This window comes from Panthera onca, chromosome B3 (genome assembly GCF_046562875.1).
Source record: "Panthera onca isolate mPanOnc1 chromosome B3, mPanOnc1 haplotype 2, whole genome shotgun sequence".
In the NCBI taxonomy this organism is placed as follows: domain Eukaryota; kingdom Metazoa; phylum Chordata; class Mammalia; order Carnivora; family Felidae; genus Panthera; species Panthera onca.
This window is the reverse complement of record NC_138344.1, coordinates 46,286,158-46,301,136: the sequence shown is the minus strand read 5'-3', so window position 1 is coordinate 46,301,136 and position 14,979 is coordinate 46,286,158. Positions and strand designations below refer to the sequence as shown.

General features: G+C 44.1%; 1 long non-coding RNA gene across 1 annotated transcript; it reads left to right on the top strand.

Annotated features, from left to right (window-relative positions):
- The first annotated feature begins 5,505 nt into the window (after positions 1–5,505).
- On the top strand, positions 5,506–13,421 carry LOC132669052 (uncharacterized). The gene is made up of 2 exons (XR_009605964.3): positions 5,506–10,288; positions 11,941–13,421. It is a non-coding gene; the product is annotated as an uncharacterized LOC132669052 (long non-coding RNA).
- The last annotated feature ends 1,558 nt before the right edge of the window (positions 13,422–14,979 follow it).

The window sequence follows — 14,979 nt, the reverse complement described above, 5'->3', positions numbered from 1 at the left end:
TGCCAGCAGCTGGCAGAGTGGCCCTGGCAAGGGGACCTGTGCAGAAACTGAAAGGGAAAGGTATCAGTCTTAGAAACGGCAGGTACAAGTCATCTGGACTGAAAATAGTAGGAGTGATTGAAAGTCTGCAGATGGAGTGACTGGGGCCCAGGTGCCTTCCTCTGCCCTGGACACTGACTGCAGGCCCCATCCCAACCCCAGACAAGGGGAAGTTTCCTCCCCAGAGAAAGGGAACGGCCTCAGGGGAAGGACCCCCACATGCTGCCCTTGCTGTGCCCCTCTGCCCCATACACAAACGTAACTCACAGAACTTCCAATCAGTTTATTTATGCAACAGTCTTAAATATAAACCGACAACCAAGGATCATCAATCATTGGAGGAAATTCCCCACTCTTCCCGGAAATCTCCCCTCCCCTCTTTGAAAATGACCAATATAGACAGGAAAAAAAAAAAACCTATATGAATAGGTAATGATGTGGTTTTGGAGTGGTGGGGGTCTGGAGCTGACAGCCAAGAAAGAATTCTTGAGATGTCTGAGATGTCTTTGGTGCAAAAAGGTGATTTATTAAAGCACAGGGACAGGACCAAAGGGCAGAAAGAGCTGCACTGGGGTTGTGACAGGGTGGGGGTGACTGTTTATAAACCTTCAGGTAGGGAAGGGGTTAGGGATACCGTAAACCTATAAGGAATTTTGGAAGCAAAATTTCCAGGACCTTGAGGGGCTAGCTGCTGTTAGGAAAAGGTCATTTATTATTGTTTAGTAAAAACTCAGTCCTGAGACCCTTCAGATGTATATCAGGGGGCCATAAGCTTGAAGTATGATTGCCAACATATATCTTGGGTGGGGGGTTGATATAAAGGAACTTTCCAGAGGAATTTTTATATGTTAAAGTAGACTTACAGGATCCTGGAGGTTGGGATAATGCTAAGCTAAGGTTCTCTTTTGCCCCTAGCAAAGTGTCATCATCGAGGCAGCTGAGCTCCTAGAGGAATGTCAGTCTGCTTGTTTCAAGGACTTGTCAGTGGGCTGCAGGCAGTAAGGAAATTTAATTTTTCATTTGTCTTTGTTTCCCCTATCAATAATAATGTCAAATATGGGGGCGGGGGGGGGGACCTTTGAAACTTCTAATTAGATCCTTAAATATACAAGAAAACATTACATACTCTTCCTCCTGTTAAAAAAAAAAAATCAGCCCCCAAATATAATAACTTATGCTAGGCCATGTCACCAAACTGGGGCTTAATAACTAACCTAATTACTGTTTCAGCCTCCCCCAGAAATGCAGTCTTAACCGGTCAGTCAGGAATTTTCTGGTCAGCAGCAATGAGGTAATCTGTCACATGGGCCTTCTCCATCCCCCAAAGGAAGATGAGGTAATCCACCTAATGAGACCCCAGTCCTTTCCCCTAAGGAAAGGTGACACAGACCTTTCTTTTCTTTTGCTAATAACTTCTTGTCCCACCCTCTTTCCTGTGAAAGCCTTCGCGTTTGTGCAGTTCCTGGGAGCATCTCTGAGCTTGCTGGTTAGGATGCTGATCCATTCATGAATCACTTAAGAAAGGCAATTAGATCTTCAAATTTACTAGGGTTGAATTTTGTTGTTTTAACATCTCCCCAAAAGAAGAAAATATGATCAAAGTGAAACAATAGCAGAAGAAAATAATCTTGGAAATTTTAATCTGGTTTCCCAAATAAAACCTCAATAGAAGGCTTAAAATATAAAGAAAATGGTATCTCTCATAGAGTAGGACACGAAGATAAAGACATGGATAATATGACAGAAAATATAAAAGCCATAGAGAGAATTGATTCAGAAAGACCAATACTGACCTAAGAGATACTTTAGAAAACAGAGAACCAAGAAAAGAACTGTCAAAAAAATGATACTGAAAAATTCACATAACTGAACCACAATAGCTAACATTAATTGGGCGTTTGTTATGTGTTTTATAAGTTTTAACTCATTTACTCCTCCCAATAACCCTGTGAGGTAGCTACTGTTATTATCCCATTATAGAGATGAGGAAACTGAAGCACAAGAGAGGTTAAGTAACTGTCCAGTGCCTTGTGGTCAGCAGGGCCAGGACTAGGATTCAAACCCAGAGTCCAGCTCCAGAGCCCGTGCTCTCAAAATCAATGTGTCTTAGTCTGGGTTGCCTATGAAAGGCACCAGTTTACTTGCTAACTCTTCATCAGGAAGTGCAATTGCAGGAAAGAAAGAAAGGAGGGAAAAGAAGGAGGAAGGTAGGAAAGGAGGGGGAACAAATACAAGAGAAGGTGCCCCGAGGCTGGCCATGGATGGGTAACAAACACAGAAGATTGCTTTTTGGCCTCCTCACCTTCCAAACAGGAGGAAGTAGGAGACCTGATCTCCTGCCTCCCACTGTCATTGGTCAGATGGGATTTTTACCCTCCCTCCCCTGCACTTCTTGAGGCCTTGAGGCAGCTTCCAGAGGCCACCAAGGGATCCCACTGCAGTGGCAGGAGCAACATAGTAGCTGGGCAGGTGGGCGTGAGCCAGTGACACACCCATATGCTTGCTTGTCTGCTGCAGTGTCTCAGCTGGAAGCTAGCAGGCACACGTGGGTGCTGAGCGGACCCACAGGGTCTCATGCCTCAGTGGGAACAAGGAATTCCTAGGGCAGGTGGTGAAAGACAGGTGGCATGAGGAATTCGGAGAATCCCTGTTGAATCATGCCTGTCAGTGGCAGGAAGGATCCGAGCAGCTGCCACTGAAGGCTTGGTGTTGACAGAGACAGAAGTCAACAATGATCAAAACTTCCGCTGTGAGGCCTTGAAGAATGTTGGCCTGTGGTGCCAGTGATCCTCCTGGATGCAGCCATCCGTGAATGGCAGCTAGACCTATTGGGGGAGATACATAATAGAATACGACACACTTTCCTGTGCAGTCTAGAGAACTGAATGCTGGCAGTGACTGTTTCAATGCAGCAAAAACTTGTGCTGAGTTGCCACCTTGTGCCAGGATTACTCTAAACACTACATGTGTGTTATTTATTTTAATCCTCACAGCAATATCATGAGGCTCTTCATGATTTTACAAAGATACTAGCACAGAGAAGGCTGGTAACCTAACCGCACCATAGCTGGCACCTGCTGGGGCCAGGTTTTGAATCCAGGCCATCCGACTCTGGTGTCAGGACACTTAACCTTCTGAACGATCAGCAAACAAATGAAAAAGATTTCCCACAGTGTGAAAATTTGGAACACCAAGGATAAAAAGATGACTCCAGAATCTTCCAGGGGAACAACTTGCAACAGAATGAGAATCAGAATGGTGCTAGTCTTCTCAACAGCAACCATAAAAGCAAGGAAACAATGAAGCCACAACTTCAAAACTTTAAAGAAAATAAGTTTCCAACCTAGGCTTCTACATCCAGACCGTCAATCAAGTGGGATGACAGAATTCGACTCAGAAAATGAAATTTTCTTTCTTAGAAAGTGACTAGAGGATACGCACCAGCAAGACCAATAAGTAAGCCAAGAAAGAGGAAGACGTGGCAACCTGGAAACAGTAAATCCAACCTAGAAAAGCCAATAAGAGAAGATGCCAGGTTGATGCCTGTGGGGCAGGTCTAGAGGGGCACAATTCCACAGTTAGAGCAGGAAAAGGCAGGGAGGTATGAAGGAGCATTCAGAAAAGAAGGGGACCCAGGCAAAGGGTGGTATGATAGATTACATGATGGAGCACGTGGCAAGAAGATGCAACCCGCAGTGAAGAGTATTTGCAGCTATAATCATGCAAATACTAACTACTGATACAATTAAAAGTATGATAAAATTTGGGGGAGAGGATGTGGAAAGAAAGTTGGAGATATTAAATCTTCATCTCTTGTAACATTTAAAAATTGTAACGTATGCCTATTCTTTAAACATGGGAAGGCAACTCCCAGAAAAACCAGATAAAATTTCAAAGCAGTTCCCTTTGGCAAAAGACTGGCAGCTGATGTAGGGTTGGGCAGGGAACTACTGTTTTATATCATAAGCATTTTAGCACTATTTGATTTTTTTTAAATTTTTTTAATTGTTTATTTACTTTTGAGGGGGAGAGAGACAGAGCATGAGTGGGGGAGGAGCAGAGAGAGAGGGAGACACAGAATCTGAAGCAGGCTTCAGGCTCTGAGCTGTCAGCACAGAGCCCGATGCGCGGCTTGAACTCACAAGCCATGAGATCATGACCTGAGCCGAAGTCGGACACTTAATCAACTGAGCCACCCAGGCGCCCCAGATTTCTTAATTATATATATATATAATTACAAAATTAAAAAAAAAATACAGAAAACATATTTTTAAAAGAGGCAAGCCCGTGAGAGGAATCCATGCAGTTAAGAACACAGCTTATGGATCCCCCAGGATCTTTTCACAGTTCTGCTCCATGACACTTGACCAGCTCTTGGTGACTCCCCATGCTGACTGTTCACCTCCATCTCCTGTTCGCACTCCATCTTTAGTTTTGATTATCTGGTACCTTCCAGTTCCCCATTCTGACATCCACCAGCCACACAATGTTCCAATTTGCTTTCCGTCATTGACTTTGATATATCAAACTTTCTCTTCCTCCTCACACTTTCCCCCAACTTACAACACAAGTGGCTCCAAAGTGCGGCTTTAATCAAACAATTACAGATATTCCCCACTTTTGGAAAGTTCACATTGCACCACTTTGCTTTTAAGAAAAACCAACACTGGAAATGGGCAGAAAACATGAATAGACACTTCTCTAAAGAAGACATCCGGATGGCCAACAGGCACATGAAAAGATGTTCAACGTCGCTCCTTATCAGGGAAATACAAATCAAAACCACACTCAGATATCACCTCACGCCAGTCAGAGTGGCCAAAATGAAGAAATCAGGAGACTATAGATGCTGGAGAGGATGTGGAGAAACGGGAACCCTCTTGCACTGTTGGTGGGAATGCAAATTGGTGCAGCCGCTGTGGAAAGCAGTGTGGAGGTTCCTCAGAAAATTAAGAATAGATCTACCCTATGACCCAGCAATAGCACTGCTAGGAATTTACCCAAGGGATACAGGAGTACTGATGCATAGGGGCACTTGTACCCCAATGTTTATAGCAGCACTTTCAACAAGAGCCAAATTATGGAAAGGGCCTAAATGTCCATCAACTGACGAATGGATAAAGAAGATGTGGTTTATATATACAATGGAATACTACTTGGCAATGAGAAAGAATGAAATATGGCCATTTGTAGCAACGTGGATGGAACTGGAGAGTGTGATGCTAAGTGAAATAAGCCATACAGAGAAAGACAGATACCATATGGTTTCACTCTTATGTGGATCCTGAGAAACTTAACAGAAACCCATGGGGGAGGGGAAGAAAAAAAAAAAAAAGAGGTTAGAGTGGGAGAGAGCCAAAGCATAAGAGACTGTTAAAAACTGAGAACAAACTGAGGGTTGATGGGGGGTGGGAGGGAGGGGAGGGTGGGTGATGGGTATTGAGGAGGGCACCTTTTGGGATGAGCACTGGGTGTTGTATGGAAACCAATTTAACAATAAATTTCATATATTAAAAAAAAAAGAAAGAAAGAAAGAAAGAAAAACCAACACTGGGGGTGCCTGAGTGGCTTAGTCGGTTAAGCAGCTGACTTCGGCTCAGGTCATGATCTCACAGTCCGTGAGTTCGAGCCCCGCTTTGGGCTCTGTGCTGACAGCTCAGAGCCTGGAGTCTGCTTCAGATTCTGTGGTCTCCCTCTCTCTCTGCCCCTCCCCTGTTCATGCTCTGTCTCTCTCTGTCTCAAAAATAAAAAGCATTAAAAAAAAATTTTTTTTTAAAAGAAAAACCAACATTGGTACCTGTTTTTGCTGACCAAAAGAAATATAAAGGGGATTTTTGTTTCTACAGAAAAGGGGGGAAACGAAATTAGTGTTTAGTATTTGTTTTGCAGTGTGTCATTCCAGAGGTAGGGTGCGCTAGAGCAGAGAAAGAGAGTGGCGCCACCAAGCGCCTTCTCCGGGAACTACACTCAGCATGTCAGGGTCAAGCGGAGTATCTGTGCTTTATCTGTTATTTTGTGCTTCCCTTAGCAAAATGTGTCCTAAAGTATCAGAAAAGCCTAAAGGAGGTTAATTTTTTAAGGCCTGGGAATGCTCAATTTTTCCATGTAAATTAATGGTAATTTCTTTCTTTCTTTCTTTTTTTTTTTTTTTTTTTTTTTTTTTTGCTTTACACCACTTCTGCTTATGAAAGATTTCATAGGAAGGCTCTCTACTTTCACATAGCAGAGGAAAATTATAAGGAAACTTAATCTGTCGTAATTGTGTAACTCTGAATCACCTCACTTCTCACAGTTTCCTTATCTGTAAAGTGAGAGATTAAATCTAGATGATCTTAAATCTCCTTCCACCTCCAACATTTTATGGTTTGTACCTAATCGTAAGGCTGAGTAGGCAGAGATGTATAAAAATAATTATAAAGGAAGTGATGTCATCTATTCTATGATCACATAAAATAATTCACTGAAAAGGCATATTGAATTCCATTCACTTAAAAAGAAATGTGAAACTCTACACTTGAAACTCAAAGAATCAATGGTCCAGATCTGAATCAAGCTAAAAGTGAGCTCAAATGGAGAGGAGAGAGCTCCAAAGTCATCGAACTAGACAGTCTTGATCAAACTTCTCTTATGAACGAACCCTTTTATGAGAGTGGTTTTCAAACCTGTATCATAATGGCTCAAATGACCTCTTAATACAAAGGAGGGAGTTTGGTTTTAAATCCTCTAGCCCCTCGGGGAAGACAGATTTGCTAGAAATAGACAAGGCAGGGGTGCCTGGGTGGCTCCGTCGGTTAAGCAATCCGATCGACTCTTATATGGGCTCAGGTCATGATCTCACAGTTTGTGGGTTCGAGCCCCACGCTGGGCTCTGCACTGACAGTGTGGAGCCTGCCTGGGATTCTCTGTCTCCCTCTCTCTCTCTGCCTGTCCCCTGCTCTCTCTCTCAAATAAATAAATAAGCATTAAAAGAAAAAAAAAAAAAACAAACAGATAAAGACAGAGCCTTCTATTAAGCAAGATGTGCCTGGGGGTGGGGAGGTGCCTGGCTGGCTCAGTTAGTAGACCATGCAACTCTTGATCTAGGGGTTACAAGTTTGAGCTCCATGCTGGGTGGAGAGATTATTTACAAATAAAAAATCTTAAAAAAAGAAAGATGGGCCCAGATGACAAAGAGATAAAATTAGAGCCCAACAATGCACAGATTTCCTTAGTTAGAGAAAAGAGGGATTTCACTGTTACAGACAGATGCCTGACAGAAAGACCCAGTGAAAAAGATACTGTTCAAAACACTGTATTGTAGATTTGTCTACAGATTTTCCAAAATGAATAGTAAGAGAAGCAGAATCAAGAGGTTCCTTCATCTCCCTGGACCTAGAGACCCTTATGCTCAGCAAAGAGGTATGAATGTCTACCTGAAGCTGGTTTAGGCGTGGGTCTGATAGGTGGGGTTGGGGCAATGAGGGAGGGTGGAGTCAAAGAAAGTCCCCACAAGCCCAAAAATGTGTTCGAAATCTCATATTTCATCTTTTAAAATCATGCTAATTTTTAATTTTCCCTGTAGTGAATCAGTCCTTGATTTAAGAAAAAAATTCCCTCCTGAAATATTCAGCAAATATGACCCTCCAGAGAGAGGCCCCATGATTATCTGAAAGCTTCGTGAAGCCCAGCTCAGACCCTTATCTGATACGCCATGCATTTGTCCTTCAAATGAGAAGGAGGGCTGGTGGAAAGAGCACTGCCTGGGGAGGGGCCGTATCCCACACACCCCAGTGCCTGATAAGACGACAGTGCTCCAGACAAGCCAATGAAAAAAAATGAATGAGTCAATGTATGAGGTGATAACTCCTCATGCCTGTCTAAACCCCACTATAACCTGGATGTGAGCAGTTTTCACTGATACCCAAGGCACAAGCCAAACATGTGCACTTAAGATAGACTTTCAGAACAGACCCCAGAGATACCAAAGGACAAATCTAGCAGGAATAATTAATCACCTGGGAAAAGAGAACCTGAATCGGAGAGACAGAGCAACTGACAAGAGGGGAATTCTCTATGGAAAACAATTAGACATGGGTGTTAAACATCCCTACCATCGATGGCAAGAGAATAAATCATGTTGCCAACAGCAATTTGCAGGTAAGGGAAGGTTAAGGAGAATGGAACAGGAGAGCTGGGACACACACGGAAAGGTCTCTCCGGTAGAAGGGGACTTCATACCTCCCAGGCCAGGACCCTCTGAACCCAGAGAGGGAGACACACTAGAGAATCTTAAGGCAGCCATGGTGACCTGGCTCAAACCCAAATGACAGGAGGGCTTACAGAGGGCACAAACAGAGAGGTCTTGTCTCTCAGAGTGCTCCAGGGTTGCCTGGAAGACTGGTATGGCAGAATAGCAAGTGTAACCATTTAAATTCGTTTATATGACAGCTAAAAAATTGCATGCCATTTTTCACTCGGATATGGAATAATATTTGCATTTTTGTGGGCTTTGAACAAGAAGGATATACCATTTGAGCATTCTGTGTACTTTCAAAGCTAAAGAAGAAATAGTGTATAAAATTATGAAAAGGATTTGTAATCTCCCTTGATCCCTCAACTAGAGTTTGGTGTAGGTGGATTTTAGAGTCTAAAACCCGGGGTCAGTTGTTATGACATGTCCAGAACAGGCAAGTCCATCCACAAAGACAGAAAGTAGATGAGTGTTTGCCTAGGGCCAGGAGGAGGAGGCAGGGGAAATGGGGAGTGACTGCTAATAGGTACAGGGTTTCTTTATGGGGTGATGAAAGTTTTTAAAAATGTACTGATGATTACACAACTCTGTGAATATACTGAAAACCACTGGATTGTGCACATTAAGTGGGTGAGTGTCTATAAATTATATTTGAATAACATTTTTAAAACAAAACAAGAAAAGGGGTGCCTGGGTGACTCAGTTGGTTAAGCGTCTAACTTCGGCTCAGGTCGTGATCTTGCAGTTCATGGGTTCGAGCCCCTCGTAGGGCTCTGTGCTGATAGCTCAGAGCCTACAGCCTGCTTCAGACTCTGTGTCTCCCTCTCTTCCTCTCTCTGCCCCTCCCCCACTCTCTCTCTCTCTCTCTCAAAAAATAAAGAAAAAACATTAAAAAACAAAACAAAACAAGAAAAGCCCAGGTCAGTGTCCTAATTCTGCCACTTACTATTTGTATGGCCTTACCCTTACCTCAGTTTCCTCATCTGTGAAATGGGATGATATGATAGCACCACCTATTTCATAAAGATGATGTGAATTCTCAATGAGGTCACATACGTAGGAGGGCCTAGCCCAATGTCCTGTCCATGGTAGAAATGCAATAAATGTCAGCTACCTGTCCATTTGTCCCAATATAACAAATACATGAATTTAGGAGTTTGAGGTTGGATTGACGGTCCCCATTAGAGGGCCTGCAGACCTCCAGAGAGCCTAGACAACAGTCATTGAGATGCCTTGGGCAATTTTTTGCCAGAAAGCCAGCCTACCTGAAGGTACATTTACTGGAGATCTGGTTGCCCCAGACTGCAAAAAACATTAAATTTCTTTGTTTGGGGCTGAAATTATATGAATTCAGCATGGTTATTTGCCAAGCGAAAGTTCAGTTGGCAATTATATAAGTCTTGGGTTAATTATTTTATTGTTACTTATTAAATGCTGTTCATCTGGGAGACGAAAACCTTTCAAAACACAGGGCCCATGAAGTAAAGCGATGGAAGGAATTTTCTTGGTGAAGGCATCAAGAACCATGGATCCAGGGCCTCTAAACTCCTCAGCTCTGCTGTTCAGGTTGAGTTTTGGAGGATGGGTGCATGTCAGAGACAGGGAAGAATGGCATTTTTTGCCATTCCTTTGTGCTGGAATGGCAGCACAAGTGGTGGCTTGGAGCATGAGAAGTCTGGAGGGTGGGGGGAAGAGAAGAAAGTTCTCTAACTCCTTTTGCTCCTTCTCAACTGCTAAGACCTTGTTGTGCCAGCAGGACTGAGGACATTTTGAAAGCTGCTCCAAGGTGATCCAGCCCACATTCCTGTCACTAAGGTTGTCTTCTATTTAGTGACACAGCTGGGGCCAAAGACATGGTTGTGGTCACTGTTGTTCCAGGACAATCGAAAGCTTGATGTGGCTTACTTCACTTCCCGAATCAATTCTTACAGGGCCCTTTGAGTCTCATGCAGCATCTGCCAGGCTCAGCAGCAGAGTTCATTGAGAGAAGGAAAAGCTACCTGGGGACTTTTGTTGCAGGTGGGTCTGATCTTGTTCAAGGGTGTTCAATGTCTGTCCCTTGTCAGCAATGCATAGCACGTTGGCTGCTGGCCTTTCCCAGACTTGGGAGGTACCCCTTTGTCTCTATGTCAGCTGACAGAGAAAGGCTTCTGTCTACAGAAATTCAAGAAAAAGGCTGACAGTTGTCTTCTGAGAGGTTTCCAGTGTGGCAGTTATTCACTTAATGACCTGACTGTGGTCTATGATCTGACCTTTGGTGTTGAGTAGACACAGAGCAACTGATCATGGTCACATGGCCATGATGCCATTCTCTTCCTGAAGGTGGATCTGGAAGGGAAGCCCACTGGCTGTGGAAAGGTGTTTTGTGGCCCTGAGTCAGGACAGAGAGGAGTTAGGCAGGTGAAAGGTGGCAGCTGTTAAGACTGCCTGGGGCAACCACCTCTACTTTAGAGTCTGACTTAACAGTACGTTGGGAACCCTTAAAAGATGAGGGTTAATTCTCCAGGCACCACTACCAACCAAGACAGAGCTCAGATGGGCACTACCCACCTTTGTCCTGGGGCCTCTCCTTTTTCTTAGTTTCCATGGTGACTATGCCCTTGTGTTTGATTGACACCATCTATCTTTAAACACATTAAAATATTAAGTCAAAATAGTCAATTATCAGAGTCTTGAAAGCCACACATCTCTCAAATTTTGACGCAAACTGCTAGGATCTAGGGGTGCCTGGGTGGCTCAATCAGTTAAGCACCTGACTCTTGATTTTGACTCAGGTCACGATCTCACAGGTTCGTGGGTTCAAGCCCCGCGTTGGGCTCTGTGCTGACAGTGTGGAGCCTGCTTGGGATTCTCTCTCCCTCTCTCTGCCCCTCCCTGCTTACCTGCCCTCTCTCTCTCTCAAAATAATAAACTTAAAAAAAATTTAAAAAACACACAAAATATAAAACTGTTGAGATCTACTTGGACACTGAAAAGATAATTTATCTCTCTATTCTTTTTTTTTTTTAACTAGGCTCCACACCCAGCATGGAGCCAAATGTGGGGCTTGAACTCATGACCTTGAGATCAAGAGTCAGACACCTAACCCACTGAGCCACCCAGGTGCCCCTTTACTCCCTATTCTTTGAGGGAATCTCACTGAGCATTAATAAGAGCAGACTAACATTTACTGAGTGCCTACACTGTGCCAGGCATAATGCTAAGAACTTGGTGTGTACTAACTCATGTCATCCTCACATATGAGGAGTGTTCTGGTATTATTACCATTTATAAACAAGGAGCCTGAGGCACAGAGAGGTTAAGAAACTGGCCAAAGAGCATGCAGCTCCTAAGTGGGCAAAGTGGTGTTTGAACCCAGGCAGTCCAGCTCCAAAGTCAATACCCTAACCCAGTGTGTCACAAACATTAAGAACAGTCACAACTTGAACGGTTCTCTTGGAGGAAAAGAAAATTAACTAGATTCCAAGCTGAAGTTTACTGGAGTTTTGTTGGGTGTTGTATCTAGTCTTTATGAATAAGTAGAATAATGCAGTGGCCAGCCTGGAAAGGGGAAGGAGGAATAGCTAAGCCCCTTGTCCTGGGAGTGCCCTCCCCTCGGGTCTTGTCTGGACTCCCTGCTCTTGCAGCCACTCCCTTGACCTTTGACCTGTTGTATATTATTCATTCACTAGACTTGTATCGAGCACCTTCTATGCAGCTGACACTAGGGACACCACTGAAAGACACCTCTGTCACTGCCCCCCCAAGGGCCCCTCAAATATGGTAAGAGATTGCCATTTGTTTCTACCTAAATTATCTAGTTAAGCCTCAGAATCACCTCATGAAGTGAGGTAGAAATCGATATACCCATTTTATAATTGGGAATACTGAGGAACCGAGTAGCATGCCTCTGCCCCCACATCTCCAGTCATCATACCCGCTTGAATTCCAAATGAAGCTCTATTTCAGTTGTTCTGTCTTCTTGCCTCCATATTATACAAAGAACACTTACATGGCTAGTCTGTTAGGAGGCTTTCGCTAGTCATCAATGAAATGATAAATAAAGATGATGGAGAGTTTTTTCATTAAACTAAATTTCTTCTATTTCAAGAACTATCCTCTATTTTGAAATTATGTTCTTCCTACCTTTCAGTATTAAAATACCCTTTTATAAATATTAGTTTTTTTTAACTGCACTTTTATGGCAAAACAAAACATTGGTGATTCTATTATTTTCCAAACCTGTTTGCTGGTTTTTGAACCACTGCCCTTTTAAAATGCACATGACCCCTGAAAGGCACTAAGTCCAGCCCACCACCCAGAGCCATTGGTGAGCCTCTCACCGCTGGTAGTACCTAAGGTGCCTGAGAGCATGACCTTGACTGGGAGGGCAGGAACGCTGGCAGGAGGCTTGAATAAAGAAAAACAAGGAGCAGGGAAGTGCTGCCATCCCTTTACTCTGATTTATACAAGACACATGATTTTCCACAGCCACGGCAACTAGCCAAAAATGATAAGGCTGATTAATTCCGCAAATGCATTATTCCCATGTCACCAAATATTGACTCTTACCCACCCCCTCCCCCGCAGCCATCTGCCCTGGTGTGTCAAATCAAAATAAATCAGCAAACAAAAAGTGGCAGGCAGAGGACACCCCAGGGATGCCACAGCCAATTGCGTAAGTCCCAGCACAAGCCTGAGAGTTCTGAGTGGCTGCCCCATTTCCCCATCTTTCTTCTTCCCCAGTGGCCAGGAGTGCACACGTCTGCATGCACACACACGTGCACGCACACAGGTTTTAGATGGTATGGGCATGTGGGGAGGAAAATGGTGGGGAGCAGCTAGAGTGAAAAAGACTTAAAAGATCCTAGGAAGTAATGCTCATAGTAGACCATTTGGTGATGAATTTATGTACCAGGCGTACAAATGCCAGAATGATGTTTGATCCTCACCACAACTCTTGGGACAGAGGAACTATCATTAGTCCTATTTTAAAGATGAAAAACTAAAACTCATTTGTGTTAATTAATTTGTCCAAAGCCAAACATGGAGCACCTCATGGTCTGACCTCAAAATTGATGCGTTCAATCCCTACATAGGCCAACCCTCCTTCACTGCCACCTGGACGTGTTTTTCAAGCTCTCTGTGCCTCTACTTCTGCATCTTGATCATGGGACAGTTATGGTACCCAGTTTACAGGGTTGTTGGGAGAAATCAAAGACCTACCACATGTAATGCACTGACAACAGTCTCAGCACACATAAGTGCTCAATATGTGTTAGCTTTTATTACTGATATTGTTGTTATTTTTTTTTAATTTTTTTTAACGTTTATTTATTTTTGAGACAGAGAGAGACAGAGCATGAACGGGGGAGGGGCAGAGAGAGAGGGAGACAGAATCCGAAGCAGGCTCCAGGCTCTGAGCCATCAGCCCAGAGCCCGAGGCGGGACTCGAACTCACGGACCGCGAGATCGTGACCTGAGCTGAAGTCAGAAGCCCAACCGACTGAGCCACCCAGGCGCCCCTGATATTGTTGTTATTTTTATTGCACAATATTGCCTTCCTCGGCTTGGTGAAGGGAGTGTGGAGGACACAGAATTTACAAGCAGAGGATACACCTGGATGTGTGAGCATTCCTGGGGACCTAGTGCCAACAGAGCCACACTTCTATTCCCAGCAGAGGCTAAGTCATTTCCTCCTTACCTGCTCACACTGGGTTACACGTTTCTACACCCTGTGGACTTCCTAAACACCTTGTTCTCGCTTCATTCTGTCTCCTCTCTTCTGACAGCTCTCTGGAGAGGCCACTCACCCCCTCTTCCATAGCCCTCTCTCTCTCCCTGAGTCACAAGCTGCTAGACTGTCTGGTGAGCAGTAGCTACGATGAACCTCCACACCCGCGGACCCCGCGGTGGTATGTGTGTACCACACCCACAGAAACTCCCCACAAAGCACAGAGGAAGGTCAGCTCAGTGCTCCAGCCTACTCAATTTTAAAAGCAATTTCCAGGGGCGCCTGGGTGGCTCAGTCGGTTGAGCGTCCAACTCTTGATTTCGGCCCAGGTCATGATCTCACGGGTTTGTGAGTTCAGGCCCCGCGTTGGGCTCTGCGCCTACAGTACAGAGCCTACTTGGGATTCTCAGTCTTGCTCTCTCTCTGCCCCTGCCCTGCTCATATGCTTTCTCTCTCTCTCTCTCTCTCTCTCTCTCTCTCTCCCTCTAAAATAAATAAACTTTAAAAAATTTTTAAATAATAAATAAGTAAATAAAAGCAATTTCCAGCATTTTCCTCCCTCCATTGCTTTTCACCAAACTACAGGCAAACGTGAAAATTAATCCACTGAAGCATCACGAACAGCTGCTACCCATCTTCATGCGGGGCATTTAAATTTAGTCTTAAATTTTGTAACACAGAAAACACAACCAACAGCCCCTGTGAACAAGAGTTATTTCCATGAGTTTTCTTTTCCAGCGTCTGAAACCGATGACTAAAGTCCCAGTCACCAGCTTGAGTGTGTCACAAACATGCTTCTTTCCCCCATGACCTTTTCCCACCACTGACTGCATTTTCAAAAGTAGCCTGAGGCCAGAGAACAGCTGTTTGCTGGTTCCCTCAAGAGCAAGTAGCAAATGGCACATCATCGTTGGCTTGTGCTTTTTGCTTCTTTGAGGAACGCACTTGAACATGCCAAATGGAAGGGAGGAATCATAGAATGGATAATAAGATGTTA